The sequence below is a fragment of the Pinus tabuliformis genome, chromosome Q (assembly GCF_031772625.1).
Source record: "Pinus tabuliformis cultivar Carrire ecotype Pingquan chromosome Q, CPIR1, whole genome shotgun sequence".
In the NCBI taxonomy this organism is placed as follows: domain Eukaryota; kingdom Viridiplantae; phylum Streptophyta; class Pinopsida; order Pinales; family Pinaceae; genus Pinus; species Pinus tabuliformis.
The window spans coordinates 832575347-832598673 of NC_142296.1; positions in this window are offsets into that span (position 1 = coordinate 832575347).

A 23327-nucleotide genomic window follows, 5' to 3' on the forward strand; every position below is an offset into this window, starting at 1 on the left:
GTCGCATGTTTGAGATTGAATTTTGGAGCTTGCAAAAAGCCTAACTTCCTCAGATCATATATACAAAAATATAGTGAACCAAGCTCTGAAAGCTTTATAAAAAGTTCACAAAGATTTTGGCTCCACATGCTAAACATTTAAGCTTATGAAGTCTCGTAGAAAAAAAATTATAGCGAAAATTCCAAGATGACCTATTTGAAGAAGCGAAACCCTAGAATCCAAAGCTCTGATACCAAATGTTATTCAACCAACTCACAAAAAAGATAGATCAATGAATTAAAAATTATCCTCTTTGAGGGGTAAACCTCCTTTAAATTACAAAAATTAACAATCCTTATATTATACAAATTACAATACCTCTTTTGTATATATAGGATTCTAAGGGGCTACAATATAATCAGTGCCTACATAACAATAATAATGTAAGGGCACAACATAAAAATAGTGGGATTCTATGGGACACAACAATAATATTATGGGGACTACATGGGCACAACAATAACAATAAGGAGGATACACTAGTATTATAGGGACCTAACAACCATTGCAACAAATTTTGAAGGACTTCCAAAGAGAAACAACTTATATTGCACATAACAATGATTTATGAGTAATAGATAGTAGTGCCTCAAGGAACATAATGAAATATCATGAAATACTTACAATATTAATGGACATAGGACTATCTAAAAAATTATATCTTGGAGACAACAACAATTATGCAGTCAAAGGCATTGGGAATACTTTTATTGAGCTGAAATTAGGTGAAAAAGTTCATCTAAGAAACATACTATATGTACCAGGTTTGAAAAAGAAATTGGTTTCTATTTCATGCTTGGAAGATAAGGGAGATATATTATCATTTATTGATGGTAAAGTACTTGTATGGACAAAGTGCTCAAGTACAAATTCTTCTAGAGTAATTTGAATTCGTGAAGGAAGGTTGTATAGAATTATGAAACAACCCGCTCAAGCATTTGTACATAATGACATTAATACATGTGAGTTGTGGAATAGAAGGTATGCTCACCTTCACTATAGATATTTTCTTGCTTTAAAACAAATGGTTTCAAGTGTTCCATAATTGCAGGTGGATCATGAATAATTATGTAAAGGTTGTGCAATTGTAAAGAATGTCAAGCATTTTAAAAGCAACAAAAGTATGTCCAAAGAAATCTTGGCTCTAGTCCATTTTGATGTATGTGGTCTAATGATAGTGAAATATATTGGAGGATATTTCTGCCACGTAACATTTATTGATGACTTCTCTCGCAAGACATAGATTTACTTCATGAAAACAAAGGACAAATTCTTTGACGAGTTTCAAGAATTCAAGGCTAAAGTGGAGAACTTGAAGGGAAGAAGATCAAGATTCTGAGATGAGATAATGGAAGAGAATACACCTTCGAGGAGCTCATTGCCTTTTGCAAAGAAGATAGGATTAAGAGGGATTTGATAGTCCCTTGTAATCCACAACCAAATAGAGTTGTTGAAAGAAATAACAGAACCATTGAATAAGCTGTTAACACAATGATGCATGATCAAGAATTGCCCATGTTTTTGTGGAGGGAAGCATCAATGAAAACTGTCTATATTCAAAATAAAATTCCTCATCAAATTTTGGAAAACAAGACTCCTAATGAATCTTTCATTGGACACAAACCATAAATTGGTAATTTGATAATATTTGGTTGTCTTGTTTATATCCATGTACCTAAAGATAACGGAAGGAAGTTAGAGTCTTTAGGAAAGAAAGGAATATTCATTGGATATAGCGAATCATAAAAGGCAAAGAAAATCTATGTTCTAGGACAAAAACATGTTGAAGTTAGCAGGGATGTGACCTTTGATGAAATTTTTTCCTATTATAAATCTAAAGAAGTTTCCATGGATTTTGATGATGGAAAAGAATATGAAGCTCCCAAGGAAGAAGTTACAGATCCATCCAATATTGTAAAAGATCCTATAGATAATCAAGAAGATCCAGAAGTGCTTAACAAACCAGTAGATCCGATTGTTGTTCCTAAAATTAGGAAGATGCCAACTTGACTTAGATCTACCTTGCATGAAGCAAAATGACATGCATCACCACATGGCGCCTTCAAGGAAAGCAAGAGACCTAAGGGGTATTTTGGATATGAGACACTAATGACTATTCTTAGTGATTCTAAAACTTCCACCTTTGAAGAAGAAACTAGCCAATAAGTATGGAAGGATGCGATGTTAGAAGAATACCAACAATTATAAAGAATGATGTATGGTAGAATGTGCCTAGTGATGAGCCTCATCATTGGGTAATTATATGGGCCTTAATTCACCTCTTAACTTATTCAAACCAACTCTTCTCACAACTTATTACATGTTTTGATTTATTTTGTTTAATGAGATGAGTTAAAGTGAGATATTATGCCTAGTGAACTAATATGCATTGAATGCAGGTTTGGAAGAGAAAATCAAGGAATTTTGGAAAGAATAAGGTTTGAAACTCGAATTGGATAAGGGAGAGAGATTGTAGGATGTAAATCCTCCTCATTTACTCCTCCCCAATTTGAATATTCCTCCATTCATCCCACTAGCTCAGAGTGCAAGTAGCCAAGTCATGAAGATCAGAAGGCAGTCGAGCAAGTGATAGACAAAGAGTTAGTTCATCTCAAGTTTGGGATCTGAGCCTCCATAAATTTAAGGAAGTCATTGGGGACTTCAGTTGTATAAGTAGAGGCCTAGAGCCTCATTAGGATTTTAATTTTTGTTGTAAAAACTCTAGTTATTTTCGAGCTCCAGACTTGTGGAAGACTTTGATGTAATTTTATGTTTTGGTAATAAGAATGAGTTTTTTCTTGATCCAACACTGAGTTAACTCAGAGGGTTGAAGCTCTTGGGTTAGGGCCCAACCCTAGTAGCAAAGGCTCCTCTTCTTGTATCTGTATGCTTAGCTTAGTTTCATATATTCATGGTTAAATTGTCTTTAGAAGTATTTCATTGCAAGTAGTGTATATTTGATTAATTGTTTATTAGTTTTCTTCCATTTGTGCCTTACTTTAGTAGCAAGTTAGAAGGGATAAAAGAAGAACCACAAAGTTTTCAGTAGGTGTCCTGGCCTCACTTCTTCCTTCTGGGATCATGATTTGAGGAAAAGACCGTTATGTAGCCCCAAAAAGACATATTTTCATTTCTTTCATAATATTTAGAGTTTATTGTACTTGAACTAGTGTTTGATTAGTTTTGCAAGTGTAGGATTTCATTGTCATCTCTTCTATCTTAATTCTTGTAGTAGATCTCATCCATGATTCCATTTTATTCAGCAATTTCCTCATGCATAAGGTAGACAGTTGGTTCATTAAATTCTACTTTTCTAGCTCATGAGAATTCTTCTTGTTTACATGACTTTTTGGAAATTACAGATGTTTGATGTAGAGTAGGTGCTTCAGAAGTAGAAAGAGATCTCATAGCAATAAACCACCTTCTAACTTCATCCACCCATAGGCATTCCTTGTTTTCATCAAGACCTTCACCAATTTCATCATTTTACACAGAAATTCCCCTAAGCATGTTGAAAAAATCCAACCATCTCCTACACTTGGTTTTGGGTTCTGAGTGATAATAGGCCTTTTCTCACTCCATTCCACCCATAAACCACCTTCCCTAAGCCTTACATCACCTCCAACACCCATCGTTTTTCTCTCGGTTCTATCCTGTAGAAATACAGGGAATCCTGTAGGTTTCTAGTACATCCTGTAGATTTTCCTGTAGTGGCCTGTTTTGAGGCCGAATTGAGGGAAAACCTCTAGGAAGCCACCCAAGGTCACCCAAGGGTCTCCCAAACCTTCCAACCATCTCTTGAACCTTCCATCCATGCACCAACATCCCTAAGCGACCTGCCACATCATCAAAAGAGATTAGCTTGCACACTTGATTTTTCATGAAAAGCATAAAAAGAAAAAATAGATTTATTACAGTCCTTCACATGCATAACAATGATGTTTGATGTTTTTAACTTCCATGCTTAGGAAAATAGCGTTTTGTTCATGTTAATTTATCATTATTGAAAAGCATAGCTCTTAGTAGTTAATTAGGAAATGGTGTGCCTTAGCATTGAATTTCATTCTTTTTCATTATTACAGTAGATCAACTCTCTCTTAGAGTAGATTTCTATTTCTTTCATCAAGGAACCAAGCTTCTTCTGAATCCATAGAAGTCTGGATTGAAAACCCTAGTGGTCTCTCACTAGTTGAACAATGATAAAAAGCAGAATCATCACTTTTACTTGTGTATACAACACTGTCACCTCAGAGTTTGTACGAAACCTGGGTTGATAAGGTAAAGCTGGTAGCCCAGGAGTTGCAGCATTCTTATTGCTAATCACTTAGACCTGAAGGGAAATTTATGGTGATCTCCAAATGGGTATTCAAGATCAAGCATGAAGTGGATGGTAGTTTTGAAAATTACAAGGTAAGATTTGTGGCTAGAGGGTTCTCCCATAAAGAGGGAGAGGATTATGATGAGACTTTTGCTCCAGTTTTGAGGTATAATACCATCAGATCTATTATTTATGTTACTTCTTCTATGGGTTGGAACTTACATCAGATGGATGTAAATAATACTTTTCTTAATGAAGTGATTGATACAGATGGATGCTGGTGGCCACCCACCTATTCCACCTAGAGCCCCAGTCAATTTCATATGTTTCCTTGTTCATTTCAGCATTCACTATTTTTAGCAGTTTTTTGGGTCTTGAACTTCCGGAGCAGTTTTGACCCCCTAAACGACATTTTTTTGGGGTCAGCGACAGGTTTGTAGCCATTCGAAAAGGCTTATGGTGAAACATATAGTACTTGCAAAGGCCTTTCCAACATAGTATTGTACGTGCCAAACGAAGATAATATGACCAAGTTATGACCCTGGGAAGTTGGTTGCCCAACTAACCCCAACGAGGCCCACAAACTCTTGGTGTTACATCTCCTAGGGTTAGGGTTTTGGCTGTTTATGGTTTTCTAATGTTTTCAAATAATAAATAGGCCCTTGAGCTTCATTGTAACACAGTTTAAAGGCATGTAGCTAGCACATCCATTCTCAGAGATAAGCCACCATCACCTGAGCCATCTTATTTCCATTATGTTTGTAAGCATAGCGCAATATTTTTCTATTAATGAAATTAAGTGATTTTCTACTACATATTTGTGTTTATTATATATCTATAAGTTGTTGTGTTCCTGTTTAAGTTTAGATCAGTGGTATCATAGTGGTCTTCTCTTTCTCTGTTTTTCTTTGCATGTCCCCAATGAGGTCAGGGTATAAGGAGTTAGGGCTTGATCTGGTTGAACCATTGCAATATCAGCCTCGCAAAACCCAACGACCTACCATTGCGGAAGAAAATAAAGATGAGGGGGCATGAGAGCCTTTCAAAATGTTTCCCGGGGAAGCCCTTGAGTGAAAAAGGGATGTGATGATGGATAATTTTACCCAGATCCTTCGACGACTACCCATAGGCGATGCATCTTCATCCAGCAGCTACTCTGGAGACACCACTCCTTTTAAGGTACAATTTAACTTCAATATTCCCATATTCGAAGGCCTAATAGATGCAGATGCCATTGATAAATGGTTAAATCTATTGGATGGATATTTTTTAGTTCATGACTTTTCTAGTCGAGAAAATATTACTTTTTCACTTCTCAAAGTCACCCCACATGTCAAGGACTTGTGGGAAACCTACTGTGAACAAAAGGACGAGAGTGAACCCTCGCTATGTTCAATCACACCCACTTGGAATTATTTCCGAGATGCCACCAAGGAACAATATTACCCTATTGGGAGCTATGAAGACAAATACATAAAGTGGACCATGCTACGGCAGGGAAGGAACCAAGATGTGCCAAAGTTCACAAATATTTTCCATACCCTTCGCACGAAGCTGGGTATTAAGGATATTAAGTGGAATTTGGTGCTCAAGTACCGCGACTATCTACACAATTACATCCAGGATGAGATGGAGTTCCTAGACATTCCCTCGCTCGGTCGATGCATCGGTACACTGTCAAGATTGAGCAGAAAGTTTAAATAGAAGAAACGGACTTTGGATCTACAAATCCAAAGCAAGGAAAAGGCGACCCCAAACCATAGAACAAAGGAAAACACCACAAAGATGAAGAAGGACATGGGAAAATGGTGTGAGTTCCATAATAGCTCCACTCACATTACAAGTGAGTGTCAGACCAAGCAGTCACTGGTGGCCGAGTTGAAGGCTTCAGAATCAGGCGTAGCTTCCGACTCTTAATCAGAATTCGATAAGGGAACTAACAAAGAGAATGATATCATTGATGCAGAGCCCAGTGCCATCGTGGCCACCACCAAGATCCAGAATATTGAGCCTGAAGATCTAGAGGAGGAGGAATGCCTCTTCCAGTCACAGATGTGGGTGAAGGGTTCTTTGTTGCAGCTCATTGTTTATAGGCGGAGCCAAAAGAACCTCATTTCAGCAGAGGTTGTGAAGTGGCTGGGCCTAAACACTATAGGACATCCACAGTCGTACGCCATCGGGTGGCTTCACCAAGGACAAGATCTTTGTGTCAACCAACAATGTCGCTTTCCCTACATCATCAAGCACTTCACCGATGAAGTACTGTGTGACGTTGCTCCTCTTGAAGCTTGTGATGTATTGTTAGGAAACCATACTTGTGGAAGCAACATGCTATATATGAGTCTACACCTCACTCTGTGATTATTACTTTGGCTAATAAGTTGTACAGGATACCAGAGGTAACCCCACCTATTGCCATATCTTTGATCACTGAAAGTAATGCAGTAAGATCATTTCCTAGACCAGGAAATTCGTTTTCCTTATGATTCGCTCCCAGGGCAAGAAGAAGGTTATGGCCATGACTTCTAGGCAGGGATCCTCTGCACAACAAAAATAGATGGACAAGGTCATGGAGGAGTACAGGGATATTTTCACCTCGCCCATAGGGGTGCCTCTACACTATCATTTCAAGCACTCCATTGATATGACCCTGGGTGCACCGCTTCCAAATGGACTGATCTATTGACGCCCTGTTCTAGAGAAAGATGAGATCAAGAGGAAAATTCAAGAACTATTACATAAAGGGAACATCAAGCCAAGCTCATCACCTTGTGGGAACCTGATTCTACTGGTACAGAAGAAGGATGGGACCTAAAGGCTTTGTATTGACTATCAGGCGCTGAACAAGATCACTGTCCAAAATAACTACCAAATCATGTGGATTGATGACCTTCTGGACCAACTCAATTGGGACAAATATTTCTTAAAGATTGACTTGAAGTCAGGTTATCACCAGGTGTCTATCGAACCCTTCGATGTGTGGAAAACTACATTCAAATCTGAGGGCCTTTTCAAATGGTTGCTTATGCCATTCTGATCGATGAATGCCCCTATAACCTTCATGAGATTGATGGATGACATCTTGCGACCTTTCACTAATGAATTCGGGGTGGTGTGTTTAGATGACATCTTGATCTTCAGTCAGAATTGGGAAGAGAACCTCCACCATATTCGACAGGTCCTTCAAACCCTGCGACAACACAAGCGATGTGCTAACTTGGAGAAATTCACCTTTGGCCTTACCTAGGTTCAATATCTGGGATACATCATTGATGACAAGGATGTACATGTGGACCCATCCAAGATACAAGTCATTCAAGATTGGCCAGCCCCAACCACTCTGACAGAGCTCCATAATTTTTTGGGTATTGCCAATTTCTACCATAGGTTCATGTTAGGGTTCTCTCATATCGCTTGGCCTCTAAGTCAAGTCACCAAGGGCGAAGCGAAAGAAAAGCTTTTTTGGTCAGAAACCTAAAAACAACATTCTCCGAGTTGAAGAATCGCCTTTTTTAAGCATCAGTGCTCACATTACCAGACCTGCAACAACCATTTGATATTGAGACAGATGCCTCCAACTATGCTATTGGTGTGGTTCTTACTCACCATGGGCATCCAGTGTCTTACCATAGTGAGACAATTTCAGACGCAGTCCAAAATTACCCCACTTATGACAAATAAATGTATTCCATTATGCAGGCCTTCCGTCAATGGAAGAATTACATTCCGGGGAAGGAAATAGTCATCCACACAGATCACCGACCTCTATAGTTCATACAGACAGAAGGGAAGTTGCAGAATGACTTCCATCAAGAATGGTCCACCTATTTGCAAAAAATCCATTTGAACATTAAGTATAAGAAGGGAAGCACTAATAACGTCACTAATTTCCTCAACTGACCACCGATCATCGTGTTGATCATTGTGCTTTACTCTTGTGGGTAGGAGACATCGGGGTTGCTGCATATTTACAAGAGTGATTCAGAATTCGGCAGCATATGCCAAACATTCCTACAAGGGAAGCACGTTCCAAATTTTCACCTTCAGGATGCACGGTTATGCCACCTGGGACACATCTATGTTCCTTCAAGTGAGTGTGCCAATATGATTTGTGAGGCGCACTACAGTCGGGTCACTAGACATTTCAGAGTAGAGAAAACAATGGCGGTATTGCAGAAGTATTTTTATTGGTCAAAACTTCGTCAGGATTTTGGGAAGTACATTAGATCCTGCACCGCATGCGTCATTACAAAACAACCATCAATAAACAAGGCCTGTATACTCCTCTACCTACTCTTATCTGGCCTTGGTAATTTGTCTCCATGGATTACATGTTGGGCTTTCCTTCTACTAAGAATGACAACGATTGCGTTTTCATGGTCGTCAAAATATTCTCTAAGATGGCCATCATGGAGGTCTGCAAGAAGAGTATCACAGTATAGGCCATTGCTAAGGTCTTCTTTGAGAGAGTGTGGGTACATTTTGGGATCCCACAGTCCATTGTCTCAGATCGAGACAACATAATGTTGAGTGCATTTTGGTCAAGTCTCTCGTCGATGCTGGATACAAAACTTACTAAGTCCACAACTTTCCATCCCCAAACTGATGGCCAAACAGAGGTTGTCAACAGGATGATCGTACACATTGTGTGCATGTACAACTCTAAGCATCCACGCATGTGGGATGAAAGTGTCCCCTATGTCCAACACAGCGACAACAAAGCTCTCCAGAGCTCAACATGCCACAACCCCTTTTGAGGTAGGGTTGGGATTTAAGTCGTTATGCCCCATTCATGTGGCAATACAATTTGCAGCCACTCAGCTAGATTTAGCTCACGTTCAGTCCAAAGCTAAAAGGGCTAATAAATTCATTGAGCACATTCAACACATCCGTCAATAGGTCCATGATATATTGGATAGAGCTAATGCTAAGTACAAGCAATGCCATGATCAACATCCCATGGTGATAAATATGAGAAATTTGATATACTCTAAGTCAGATTTAGTAGATCCATCTATGTAGTGAATGCTAATTTGATCGTTGATGTATTTGGTTAATACAAGTTTGGATATTTGACTTGCAATGAATACTCTAAGCTATTTCGAGGAGGAACCAAGACATGACCATTTGATTCCAGGAAAGCATGTATTGAGATATTTGTGTGGTATTGTTAATTATGGTTTAAGATATGTCTCAAGTGGTGATATATAACAATAGGGTTATACAAATGTAGATTATGCAGGGAGTGTTGAAGACATAAAGAGTACCTTTGGAGGTTTCTTTATTTTGGTCTTCATTATGATTTCGTGGATGGGTAAGAAGCATACATTTATTGCACTCAATACTGTAAGGTAGAATATATTACAACCAACTTAACAAGTTGTGAAGTAGTGTGGCTTTGGAAGTTACTTGCAAGACTATTTGATCATGTGCTAGAACTAAAAGTGATATGTTGTGATAATCAAAGCTATGTAAAGTTTACAGAGAATCCAATTTTTCATGATGAAGCACATCAAGATCAAGTACCACTTCATTCATGACACGGGGAAAAAGGGAGCATTGGAGCTCCAGTATATCTCTATTGATTAGAAAATAATTGATATTCTTAGAAAGCCTCTATCCAACCAAAAGTTTGTATACTTTAGGGAAAAGTTTGGACTTGTTGATAATTCCCCTCTCAATGAGAGGGGGCGCTGATGAAATAACAACATGGATTGACATTCTCCCTGTGTCAAGTATATTGACCTAAATTAGGGAGAATGGTTCGACAAAGGATAATTATTCTTCCAGTGTCTAGTATGTTGACCCGAATGAGGAAGAATGGTCCAGAGCATCATGTTCATTTAGCATCAGGGCTTGGTTTATGCAGTTAGAGTGTGGCCTTTGGATATTCACCATGTTTCATTGACCCGAATGATGGTGAACCAAGACTAGTATGGATGTCATGTGTCAAGTATCGACCAAAATTATGGTGAATAGTTGTATGCTAAATGATATCCCATGTTTTTGGTTTGAGGGGGCTTGACCTAGGTTTAGAGTGTGCTGTGCACCAACAAAACCCTCAACTACTAGCATTTTCGGCAACGACCTGCAAGCAGATCACATTCTCACCTAAAGCAATTATGGGAGGCTGCAGAACCACCTCTGCAACCGAAGGGATATCCGCGCAGTGGCATTGTGTATTTACTTCTAATATATATTGATCTGGTAACTTCACGTGCATAAGAAATTCGCGCAAATGATTAACCAAATCACATTAAACCCATAAACTCTAACAAATAACATTATATCTTACAATTCTTCACGTAAACCAGTGGAAAGCATACATAACGATACTAACAACAACAAACATTGAACACAGAAAGATATACAGTTCTTTGCCAAATTTGTTTCTTTATTAATATAAATCTTCCATACATATACGTCTTCGACCTGCACACCCAACTGCAGGTGGTCTGTTCACTCATTTGCAGACTCTTCCAGGCCTTCATGCACTCATCTACGGAGACTTCCCCAAAATTACAGACTACAGATACGAATACAGAGATTCAATTCACTTATGATGATCTCATATATCCTTCAATTACAAAGTATTATGTGTCCTTAAATACATTTCATCTTTACAAAAAACATGGTCCACATACCATGGATCCAAAAAACAAGGACTAATCCCTGATACCCATTATAAAATAAGGGCTTTGTCCCATCGTCAAAGCCCTAAAAGATCGTGCGATGAATATATCTTCGCCAGCTCTGCACAATCTGCTCCTTCTTCTGTGAGGTCTTTTACCCAAAACTTGGACCAAGTTGGGCCATGCCCAACATGCCCCCAACACTCACCCATGACCCATCTCGAGTCACTTAGCTTTGGTGCCCTTGATATTTGTTGTGATCTCGTTGTACACTGCATTGTATTTCTAGATCGTTTCTACCATCAATTTTTCTTCCTGGTGTGCATCGTTTAGCAAATATTCTGTAGTAGGACCAACACCCTTTTGCAGTATTTTTGCTTCCCTTCTCTTCAATTCCTTCAACCTCTCATCCACTACCTGTGAAAGTTGTAGGGATTCCTCCTGCCATGGCAGAGTCCTCTCCTACAGGATCTATGCTTCATAAATGTTTTTCTCTCGCACCCCTCGGTAATTTCCCTTTAACGATGCCATTTTTTCTTCCAATGGTCATATTTCCAGCTAACTTCCTCAGATTTCCCCTTTGGTGCAGTCACATCTTCTTCGTCACACCTCCTTCAGACTTCGTCATCCTCCTGAGTATCGCGTAGTAATATTCCTTCGACAAAGTCCCTTCTTGCAGAGTAGTTTGTAGTCTTGTGCCCACTTTCAACTACAAGTGGAACTAAGATTTCCTTTCCTTCATTTTTTAGTGTGAAGCTCCAGGGACATAGTTGTTCCTTTGTATCTTTAATATACGACCATTCATCATCCTGGAATAATATTACCATTCAACTTTGCGATATGAAAAACGCCCCCATCTTAATGTTCTTGACGATATATGGCCCCAACCAATGTGTTTTGAATTTTCCCAAGAACTTATCGAACTTACTATTATATAATAATACAAGATTTTCTTCCCAAAATATATTCTTTTTTATATGCCTGTCATGCCAAGCTTTCTCCCTTTCTTTGTGCACCTGCTGATGGAATCCTTCTATGAATCTGTCTACTTCTAAAGCTAGTATTTTTGAAATTATTTCCTTCATCATGTCAGGGTCTTCCATATCTGTGATAGCTATAATTATCAGAGTCAACACAATGTATTCCATAGGCATAACTGCTTCTTGTCCATATACCAATCTGAAAAGTATCTGCCCTATCAATTTCTTGCCTGTCATTCTATATGCCCACAAAACTGCTAGAATCTTTGTGGCAAAAGTTGTCTTATGTGTGCAATTATAATATGATGATAGGGCTTGAGAAGGCATCAGTAAAAGAGTAAGTCTATTGTCCTACATTTTCCAACACTTCGTCTGTAAATGGTGTAGGAAAAGGGTCATGTAGGCATGCATCATTTAATTTTTTTAAGTCCACGTAGATTGTGATTTCACCTTTTTCCTTCTTCTCTTGAACTACCATGAGACTTACCCATTTAGACTCTTCGACAAGTTCAATTATCCCCATTGTTAACATCTTGTCCAATTCTTCTTTTACCTTTTCCTTATACTTTGGATTAATTCTATAAGGCCTATGCCTAATAGGCTTCACATCAGGCTTCAAAGGAATCCTCATAACTACCAAATCCCTTATGATGCCTTTCATGTCTGAAAATGTAGTGGGAAACAATTCTTGGTATTCATGCAACAAATTTGTTTTCTTGCTGACAGTGTCTTTTTCCCAGTAATCTCCTATTGTTGCATATTTCGATTCAATCGTGGCCCTATATTCACCTTCCTCATCTTCAATGGCTCTGTTATATCAGGCATCTCTATCTCAATTCCATTTAATTCGCAATGTCCCTCTAAATCTTTGATATCAATATTACGAGGATCTCCATCCTCTTCTGTAGTGAGATTATAGAATTCTGTCACATTTTGTATTTGCGTAGCCCAATCAGGTTTCTAGATAAATGGAACTTTGTTTTCAAAAATCTTCTTCTTAACTATATTTATAATTGCATCTATATTTGGACAACCACCTTCAAATTTTAATTTCATCACATATCCATCCACCATCTTTGCCCAGCTAGTAGTACCATGTTAAAGCTTGGTTTCTAGATACCAATTCTGAGGGATTGTCTCCAAGGTATGGATGAAGCCATGCACCCATTCTTCTCGTAGAATTTCTCCCCAAGCTTCCATACAGAGTTGTATGTGGTCTCTAGGATCATTTTGGCCATCATACTTGTCTGTGAGCTCTATTTCTACTTGTCCAAATCTTACCCACATCAACCTCCTACATTTTTTCCAATCTCCTATATTCTTCTTATGAGTACCCCACCATCTAGCAGGAGTAGCTATCATTGCTTGATCCAAATCTAAGAGTCTCTGACATCCTGGTACTGGTCTTTCATAATCTCTAAATAAGTATTTACATCACCCAAACCATCATATAAATGTAAATCACATACCTTAGTTGTCATGCAATGTACTACTTCAGTGATCCTTGCACATTGCCTTGTAGACACTTCACGCAATCTATTATGCTAGTTCTCCAATTCCTCTTCTGAATCCTAGGTGTAGGAACTATCTTTCTCCCAAGTCATCTTTTGATTTTCTGTGGGATTGATCCATTCTTCTTCCTCCATTGTGATCTGATAGATATTATAAACGTCATCCGCGTTATATTCTTCTTTGACAGACTCTGTATACCTCACCCCTTCCAATGGATCTAATGGAACAATAACCCTCATATTATTGCTTTCGAATATCATTTGCATTTTCTTCAGATTATTTATAGACATGTTATAAAATGCCCAATCCAATTCAATCAATGCGAGGTAAGGATTAATATCATCTACTACCTCAATCACTTCGAAGTCAGTGGTAGTGCACACTCTGTCAATGTCCACTGTGACATTAGACAACCTTCCTAGGGGTAAGATTTTCTGTTGATTTTCCATATTTAGTTGAATAGCAGACCATTGCAGCTTTGGCTTACCCATCGATTCCCAAGTTGTCCTTTGGAATACATTGGGAACAGATCCCAAATCCAAGATAACCTGATCCATGTCATACTCTCCAATCTGCGTTGTAAGCCTCATTTCTTTCCCCGTTCTCTTCTTGTGTCTATGCAGATTATTTACTGTGTGCATCATGCTCTGCGGTACCTCCTCCTGCATTGCAACTGGTACTATATTGTAGCTATCCTTCTAAGTCGGCTACATGGTAGAGGTCGAGGCCACATCATCTATACAAATTAACCCCACCTCCATGAATGCTTGCTTTTCCTTCATGATCTCAAATGCAGGAGGGTTTTCAGTAGTTTTCCTTATCCATGTAGCTTCAACTTTCTTTTTCCCTTCGGCTTTATCATTCCCGGTCGCGGTTCCACTTCTTGTTACAATGTCAATGTGTGGTTGATCTTCTCTTGGTTCAACAATCATCATTAGGACATTTGTTGCAGGCTATTGGTTTCTTTTCTCCTGCATATTCGGAATAAGGATGGGACATTCTTCTATCACATGATCAAAAGACTTACATTAATCCCAAGTTGTCGTCGAGTTCTAACAATCTCTTGCGAAGTGTCCTTCTTGTCTACAGTTGTAACAGATAATTTGGCCACATCCTCGACCAAATCCTCCTCCTCGTCCTTGAAATCCTCCTCAACCAGCATGTTGGCCTTGTTCCTCATGTATATGTCCTTCATCTTGCAGTCTATAACTATCAGTAGTGCGATCCATCATTAAGTCATAACTTTAGCAAGAGAACTTAAGTTTGGTTTAGTCAAACTAAGAAAATACAGGCTTCGATCTGATGAAGTGGGATAACATTAATGATGGTCGTTTCAGACTTTGTAGCTTATATGGTTATTATTTTGCCTATTTAAAGAGAGGCATTCATAGTTAGACCATGTAGAAAAACTTGAAGATTATTATTTTGAGATAATTGAAGACAAAGATTTTGTTTCATGATTTCTTTGTGTTTGTTGGAGTAAATGAGTTTTTGTAGCTGAGTGTTTTAGCAGTGTACCAACAAGGTTGGAGGGCCCCCATACCAATCTAAGTACACTTTGTTGTATGATGTTCATATTTGTTCATATGCTAGTCTAATTTTGCATGTTTATTATATTCATTTGATGTAAATATTTGTAAATATATTTAATGAGAATTCATCTTATGGCACGTGTTAAGTGAAGATTTCTTCCTTTTAGTGATTAGCTTTAATGTGGAAGGACAACCAGGTCTCTTAGAAAAGAACCTCTTCTCTGTGAGCTAGGACTAAGATTCAGTTCTTTCAATCTTTCTTAGATTAAATTATTATGCTTTCATTAGATTATCTTATGCTTACTTAGATATTAGTGATGTCATTATAGAAATTTTGAGGGAGGACAACCAGGTCTCTTTGAAAAGAGTCTCTTCCTTGTTTTTCTAAAATAGCCTAATTTGAAAACCAATAATGTATGCTTTCATGGAATAGACTTAAATATTTTTTCTTAAGTTGTGAAGAGTGATTTATATTTATAGTAAGCCTTTCCATTCTCATAACTTCTTTCTATATTAGTTCTTATCCAAAAATCCATAAATTGTGGTTTGCTTCTAAGATTACCAACCTGGATTGATAGTAAAATACATGCCTTAATTAGAACAATAAATTGAGTTGACGCCATGTAAATCATCTCTCCCTTAGCAACGTGATGAGTTGGGCCTTCTTTACATCATCATTATTAATCTATCTCATTTTCCATACTACATCAACTAGGAACCAAAATTGTTCAAGATCCTCTGATCCCAATCCTTTAAAGACATGTAGCTTAATGTCATCAACCATTCTTCTTCTTCTCGATAGGCTAGGTGGAGGTAAAGGTGGACGTGGAGGTGGAGGTGTAGGGGAAGTATGGGGAAGGGGATGGTGTGTGAGGAGGGTAGATGGGTGGGGGATACCAAATATGCCCTGATTCTTCTCAACCCTGAATTCAATGTGCCTTCACGATGGGGAGGGGAATGTTGCGGGGTTGTAGGGTTACTTCTTTCTTCTTCACTCTCAGATCCTAACATAGGGTTATAGTCAGTATCAACATAGTTCTTTGGCTTTGTTCTATATCACTTCCCACTTTGCATAGCTCCTAGTTCTAGCTTATTTATTCTTTTCCCAAACATTAATCTGACTGCATCCGCAAGATCCCCTTTTCACACAATAACATATTAATCCAGAGCTTCAGAGAATTGAATAACTTACCTCATGGGCCTTTGAAGAATCTATAGGACACGATCACGTTGATCATGAACATAGTGATAAATCCTCCCAAAATGCTATTCAATTAGGGGAATTTTGAGGTCTAAAATCGACCTCCTAAGGAAATTATAAAATAATAGTGGAAATAATAAAATAAGATTAGATTACATCATAAAATTTTAGATGGAAAAAAAAAAACTATTTTTCCAACTCGTATTTTCAACTTATCTCCCTATGGGTTTACTCAAATTTTGAGTGGAAACACTCATTAGATGCATAATTTGATTCCTCATACTAGGAGTACCCATGTTGGATACTTTCGATGGACCCTATTACACGAAAAATGATAAATACATGAGAAACATGATTGCAATCACGTTTTTTCATGCATTTCTCATTTTTTGCGTAGAAGGTTCCATAAAAAGTATGAAACATGGGTACTCCTTGGATGAGGAATTAAATTTTTCATCTAACAAGTACTCCCGCTTGAAATTTGAGTAAAACCTTAGGGAAATTAGTTGAAAATACGAGTTGAAAAACTAGTTTTATTATTTTATTATTTTTTAATCTTCTTACTTTAAAATGGTGAATCAGCCCCCATGGTCAACATCATCATCTTGAATCCTATTGGTTCTTATAAATTTTATTTTGGTCATACATTTTTCTTAGGAGGCCCATTTTAGACCTCAAAATTCCCCTAATGATCCAGAAATCAACAACCCTTGAGATATTGTTATCGATTCTCTTGAGCCGTTGTATCAAATCAAGATTCCAATCCTTAGGTTCATCACCTTTGAAACAGGTCTTATGCTCGGTCAATTTAGATACCCACTCATACAATTTCATGTGGAATGAACCAAAGAATATTTTGTATTTCTCTTTGTAAATGTATTTTTGCAACTAGTCTTCAGTCGACAATCTAGGGTTTCTGTTTTCTTTTTTCTGAAAATTCTCTTTCTTTTTGTTCTACCCACTCCTGAATATCTTTCTTCGGAAGACATCAAAACATATCCCTTAAGCAAATCTCGGTTTGGGCATCAAAACCATTTGTTGGTTTGAGGGGGCTTGAACTAGGTTCAGAGTGTGTTGTGCGCCAACAAAACCCTCAACTACTGGCCCTTTCAGTAACGACCTGCAAGAAGATCACAGTCTCACCTGAAGTAGTTATGGGAGGCTGTAGAACCAGGCTTCTGCAATTGAAGGGATATCCGCGCAGTAGCATCGTGTATTTACTTCTACTCTATATTGGTCTGATAACTTTGCATACATAAGAACTTCATGTAGATGATTAATAGAATCACATTAAACCCATAAACTCTAACAAATAATAGTATATCTTACAGTTCTTTGCATAAATCAATGGAAATCATACATAATGATACTAACAACAACAAATATTGAACACAGAAAGATATACATTTCTTCACCAAATTTTTTTCTTTATTAATATAAATCTTTTGTACATATATGCCTTCAACCTACACACCCAGCTGCAAGTGGTCTGCACACTCATCTGCAGACTCTTCCAAGCTTCTATGCACTTAGCTGCGGATCTTTCCCCAAAATTACAAACTACAGATTTGAATACAGAGATTCAATTCACTTATGATGATCTCATCTATCCTTCGATTACAAAGTATTGCATCTCTTAAATGCATTTCATCTTTATAAAAAACATGGTCCACATACCATGGATCCACAAAACAAGGACTAAGACCCGATACCCGTTACAAAATAAGGGCTTTGTACCATCCCCAAAGCCCTAAAAGATTGCATAATGAATATATCTTCGCCAACTCTGCACGGTTTTCTCCTTCTTTTGTGGGCTCTTTTACCCAAAACCTTGACCAAGTTGGGTCATGCCCAACACGTTTCTGAAGTACTGACCTGAATTATGGAGGATATATACCATAGGTCTAAATTATTGACCCAAATTATGGTGATTAGTTGATGCAATTGATTTACCATGTGTATGAAGTATGTACTCAAGTTATGGTGAGGATATAACACAGGTCTAAAGTACTAACCTAATTGTGGTAATTGATTGATACTGTTGGCTTACAATGTCTCACAATTGTGATCCAATTATGGTGATGATTTGTTACAACCTTTTCTTAGAGAAAGTTGTTCAACTAAAAGAACATATGTATAGTCATTATGAATACCTCCCTAGCTAAGAGGGAGTGTTGAATTTTGTAGTTATGGTCGGTCTTCATACTTTATAGTTTATCCCTTGCAATGTATAATGAATTTATAAGACATGTTCTTCATATCATTTTGATTATTTATCCCTCAAAAGAATTTATCTAAGATATGCTCTTCATGTTGAATTTAAAAGAGAATATTTTGAGATTTTAAATTTGAATTTTTGGCTCCAAAATAGTCAAGTCAACCCTCACTCAATTCAAGTTGGCCCCAATGAATAGACACACCCATTTGTGAAGGTAGAACACCACATAAATGCACCATTTGACCTTACACAAGAAAGACAGTTATTTCGCATCCAAGCGAAGGAAAACTAGGATGAAGAAGGATAAGAATGCGAATTCATATTTAGCATCTCTCTCTCTCTCTCTCTCTTCTAGATCAGATGTGTGCTTTTGGACAATTTTCTAGGCAATATATTCTGGGCTGAACCGATTTCTGGGCAGACTGGGAGGCCAAATTTATGGGTTTCTAGATAGTTTCTGGGAAGATGAATTTTGGCCTAGGGAAGATTGGAGGCTTGAATTGAGGGCTATTGAACAGGTTTGACCATAAGAACTATTGGTCAATTTGACCTCATAGTTGACTAGCTGCATTAGATGTATCTTTTGTTAAAATTAAGAATTTATCCCTCGAGTGAGTTTTCTTAGGGTGAAACTTGTTGTCTCTTTGTGTGTTGTGATCTATACTATCCTTGTACTTTTATGGTTTAATTTTTGAAGTGTAATTTCTCAATGATAAACTAGAATTGTTAAAATAAGATCTACATCATTTGAAGTTATTATCAATATTTCATAAAGTGCTGCTTATGTCTATTTCACTTGAAAACTCAACACTCCTAACACTTTTACGTTGGGGGGAAATTTTTTATCACATTAAAAGTGATCATCTAGCCATAATTAATTAGGTGAATCGAAATACGCCATGAATTATGGTTTTTTACACATTAAAACCCACTTTCACCTAAGGAAATAACCTAGGTTGAGGGACAAAATCTCATACTTAGGGGCTTGATGGCCCCTTTTTCCAATTTTCATTTTGATCACTATTCACTCTCAAACTAGGCCCCAAAGGTATAGATAAGGATGATTATCCTCTCCTTTCTTAGGTAGTCCATCCTACTGACCTCTCTGGCAAGTCATCTACACATTGTATATAGTAGATTATCGATAACATCTATTGAACTATGCTACTCTATGTGATGCAACACTTACCATCTAGTCCCCATGTTTGACTTCGTGGGTGGGGATGATCTAGACCTCCCCTAGTAGTTCATCCCCCCTCAACCTTTTCACCCTTGATTTTTTCACTAGGAAACACCTTTCTAAGAAGAATTGAGGCACTTTTTATTTGGCCCCTTTTTGCCCCTTTTAAACCATTCTTTTAGAAGAAAGGATGGGGCACCTACTTGAACGTTGAAGATCTAAATTCCATTAGTCTATTCATCCATAATGAGCTTGCCAATATCTAGGAACTCTTATTCCTCTCCAAGCTATCCACAAGCTAATGCACAAACGACTTGGAATTGGAGGGGAAAATCCTTATATAGAAAAATATATTGCTTTTCACTTGTCCATTATGAGCTTATCCTATCTCCCTTTGATGAACTGTCAACACCGTTGGAAAACTCTCTTCAAGCTCTCAAATGGGTCTTTCTTTGTTTTTGTTGATTTCATTCTTCACCCGAAAGCCTTCTTTTCCATGAGGTGTCAAGTCCCTCCCTTTTTTAAATCAAATTTATTCATTTTTGTGACTCGTACTCTGACACCACCTTCTCTTGGCACTTATTGGCTCATGTTTAGAATTTATTCAGGAGTAACCACTCTTTACTCATGTTTATAGGGTTTCCTTTCTTAGGTAGTCAATCCTACTAGCCTCTCTGGTGGGTCGTCTACACATTATATATAGTAGATTATCGATAACATCTATTGAACTATGCTACTCTATGTGATGTAACACTTACCATCTGGTCCCCATGTTTTACTTGGTGGGTGGGGATGATCTAGAACTCCCCTAGTAGTTCTCCCCCCTCAAACTTTTCATCCTTGAATTTTTAAGTAGGAAACACCTTTCTAAGAAGCATTAAGGCACCTTTTTCTTTAACCCTTTTTGCCTCTTTTAACCCATTCTTTTATAAGTAAGGATGGGGCACCTACCTGAAAGTTTAATATCTAAATTCCATCAGTTGATTCATCCATAATGATATTGGCAAGATTTAGGGCCCCCTCTTCCTATCCAAGATCTCCACGAGCTAATGTACAAATTACTTGGAATAAGAGGGAAAATCCTTATATATAAAAATCCATTGTTTTTCACTTAGCCATTATTAGCTTATCCTAGCTCCCTTTGACGAACTATGAACACCATTGGAAAACTCTCTTCAAACTCTCAATTAGGTCTCCCTTTGTTTTTGATGATTTAGTTCTTCACCTGGAAGCCTTATTTTCCATGAGATGTCGAGTCCCTCCTTTTCTTAAATCAAATTTCTTCATTGTTTTGACTCGTACTCTGACAACACCTTCTCTTTTCACTTGTTGGCTCATGTTTGGAATTTACTCAGGATTAGCCACTCTTTAGTCATGTTTATAGTGTCTCCTTTGGACAGGTTCCCTATGGAATTTCACATACTCTATTTATTACATTTTCCTACCATTAAGCGGATATCACCTTAGGTACCCCCAAAATTTGATAGGTGGATCAACCTATCCATATTTTTCATTTTCCTTTTATCAAGTGTTAGAGCCTTCCTCACATGGAAACTCTAACACCATTACCCTTTTTAATTTCAGTTCCCATGCCATTCAATCCCCTTTGGATTGTGATTCTGGCTTGTCATCGTACCAAAGCCAACGTCATTTGTGTTTCTCATTCTCATGATGCCAACCAATGTCCCCTTAGAATCACCCCCACTTATAACCTCTTGGTTTACCCTAAGAAGGCCTTGTACTACTTGTACTTGGTTCAACCATTGTTAGCATCATTAAGTCACCCTTGTTCATAGCATCAAATATGATTCACCATTATGCCCCATGGAGTCTGTTAAAAACCACAATTAGTCTTGTTATAGTATGTCAACTCCTCCGTGTTTCATACCTAGACTAAATTGTTGAAATTTGACCTCCAGATGTCCTATTGGTTCACTGATTTGCCTTTGAAAATCCTATGTCTGTGTAATTGACCATACCCTATGTAACGTTTTCAATCATTTCCAGGTCAACCTTGCATTTTATGCTCTGACAAGGGAAGTTGTAAGCCCACCCATCAAACCACTCTATTCCCCACATTGGTGTCAATAATTTTTAGTCGCATTATACTATACACCTTGTGCCTTTGCTGAGGATTCATCATTTCCTAAACCTACATGCGTCCTCTTATATCAACTTCAACACATGTATTTTAGGGGAATGGACAAGAAGAAATTGTACCTTGGATCTAGTTTCTTCATTGAAGGGTGCCTTAGATCAAGAAAAGGGATACCTTATCTCCTTTTGACTTCGTTGTTTCTCATGTACTTGACTCTAGCTCATCATGACATGATCGATAATGGAACACTTGATGGTACAATGCTTTAGAAATTGTACCAACATTCATTGGATGTGTGTGAGATGTTTGGATACCTCAGGAGGGGGTTTCCTTGAGGTAACCTGTGTTAGAAAATTAGAAAGGTAGAAATATTATCTTATATTGATAATTACTTGCGATATTATTGTGGAATTATTATCCTTTATTTATGTTCTTTTATATTTGTTTCATCAAGCAATCATCAAATCAAAAAATGAAGATCAACGACACTAGATGTAGGCACTCAACTAGGGATAAAAACCCTATGTAGGGGAAACCCCAGTCAAACTCTTCAACTAATCAAATTGAGATAGACCAAGATGTTAGACCTGGCAAAAATAACTTCCTCCTCCATGAAGTCAGCCTTCCAAGATGATTCAACAAACTTTAGTAGTCTCTTCTTGTCTAGCGACTACAACCCATCAACAATCTAGAATTTTAGCCCAGCTATAGTACTACAATTTTCACCCGTCCAACAACCCAACAATTTTGAACGTGCGAAACAAGGAGAGAGAAAATTTGACTTCTTACACTTGACAAATACTTCCTTCTCCTTTTCTAGGGTTTCCTTCCTCTTCCTTTAATTTCACACCGTTTTTTGCCTCCAACAATTTCAGATTGAACTTGTTGATGTTGTACTCCAAATGAATTGAGTTTCTTCCCTTTTATAGTGGTTTCTACCTCTCGAATTACGCTGACTTGTCAAGATTGAGGGTGACTTGGTGGAGGAGCCCTAAATTACCTATTTTACATGAAGATAAATTTATTCCCTTATAGATAAATACTAAGAAGGGTCTTTTACATATGACATGGACAAGGACACTTGATATAAAACCTAGAAGCCTACAATGGAGGCTTTGACCTTAGAACCATTGGTCCAAGCACGAAACCCATGCTTTAATAAGTCAATTTATTTTATAATAAAATTTCGTTTTCTTTATTTTTATAAGTACATTACATCATGAATCAAATACAATTATGAAGATTGATACTAGTTACATTTTTTAAACAGTTCACTACATAAGCGTTCCTCAACATTTCAGATCTAGTCATAGATGTAGTTCAGTAGATGTGATTGGATCAGTTTTCATCATTCACAGAGATGACTGCATGAGCCCCTCTTCATTTGGCTCATTTAGATATTCATAGGCCCTTCTTGTCTGGCAAGGTTTCTTTGGTTGTGATCTCCCCCTCTCATTAGCATGGGGCATTTGGTCCCATGTACCCAACTCAACAACAATCATTGTGTTATTATAACACCTTTTTTTCTAGGCACATGTATGGGACAATGTTTCATTGTGTTATATTTTGGCCCATTGATGATGACACATTCTTCTACTATATATTATTTTTCTCATA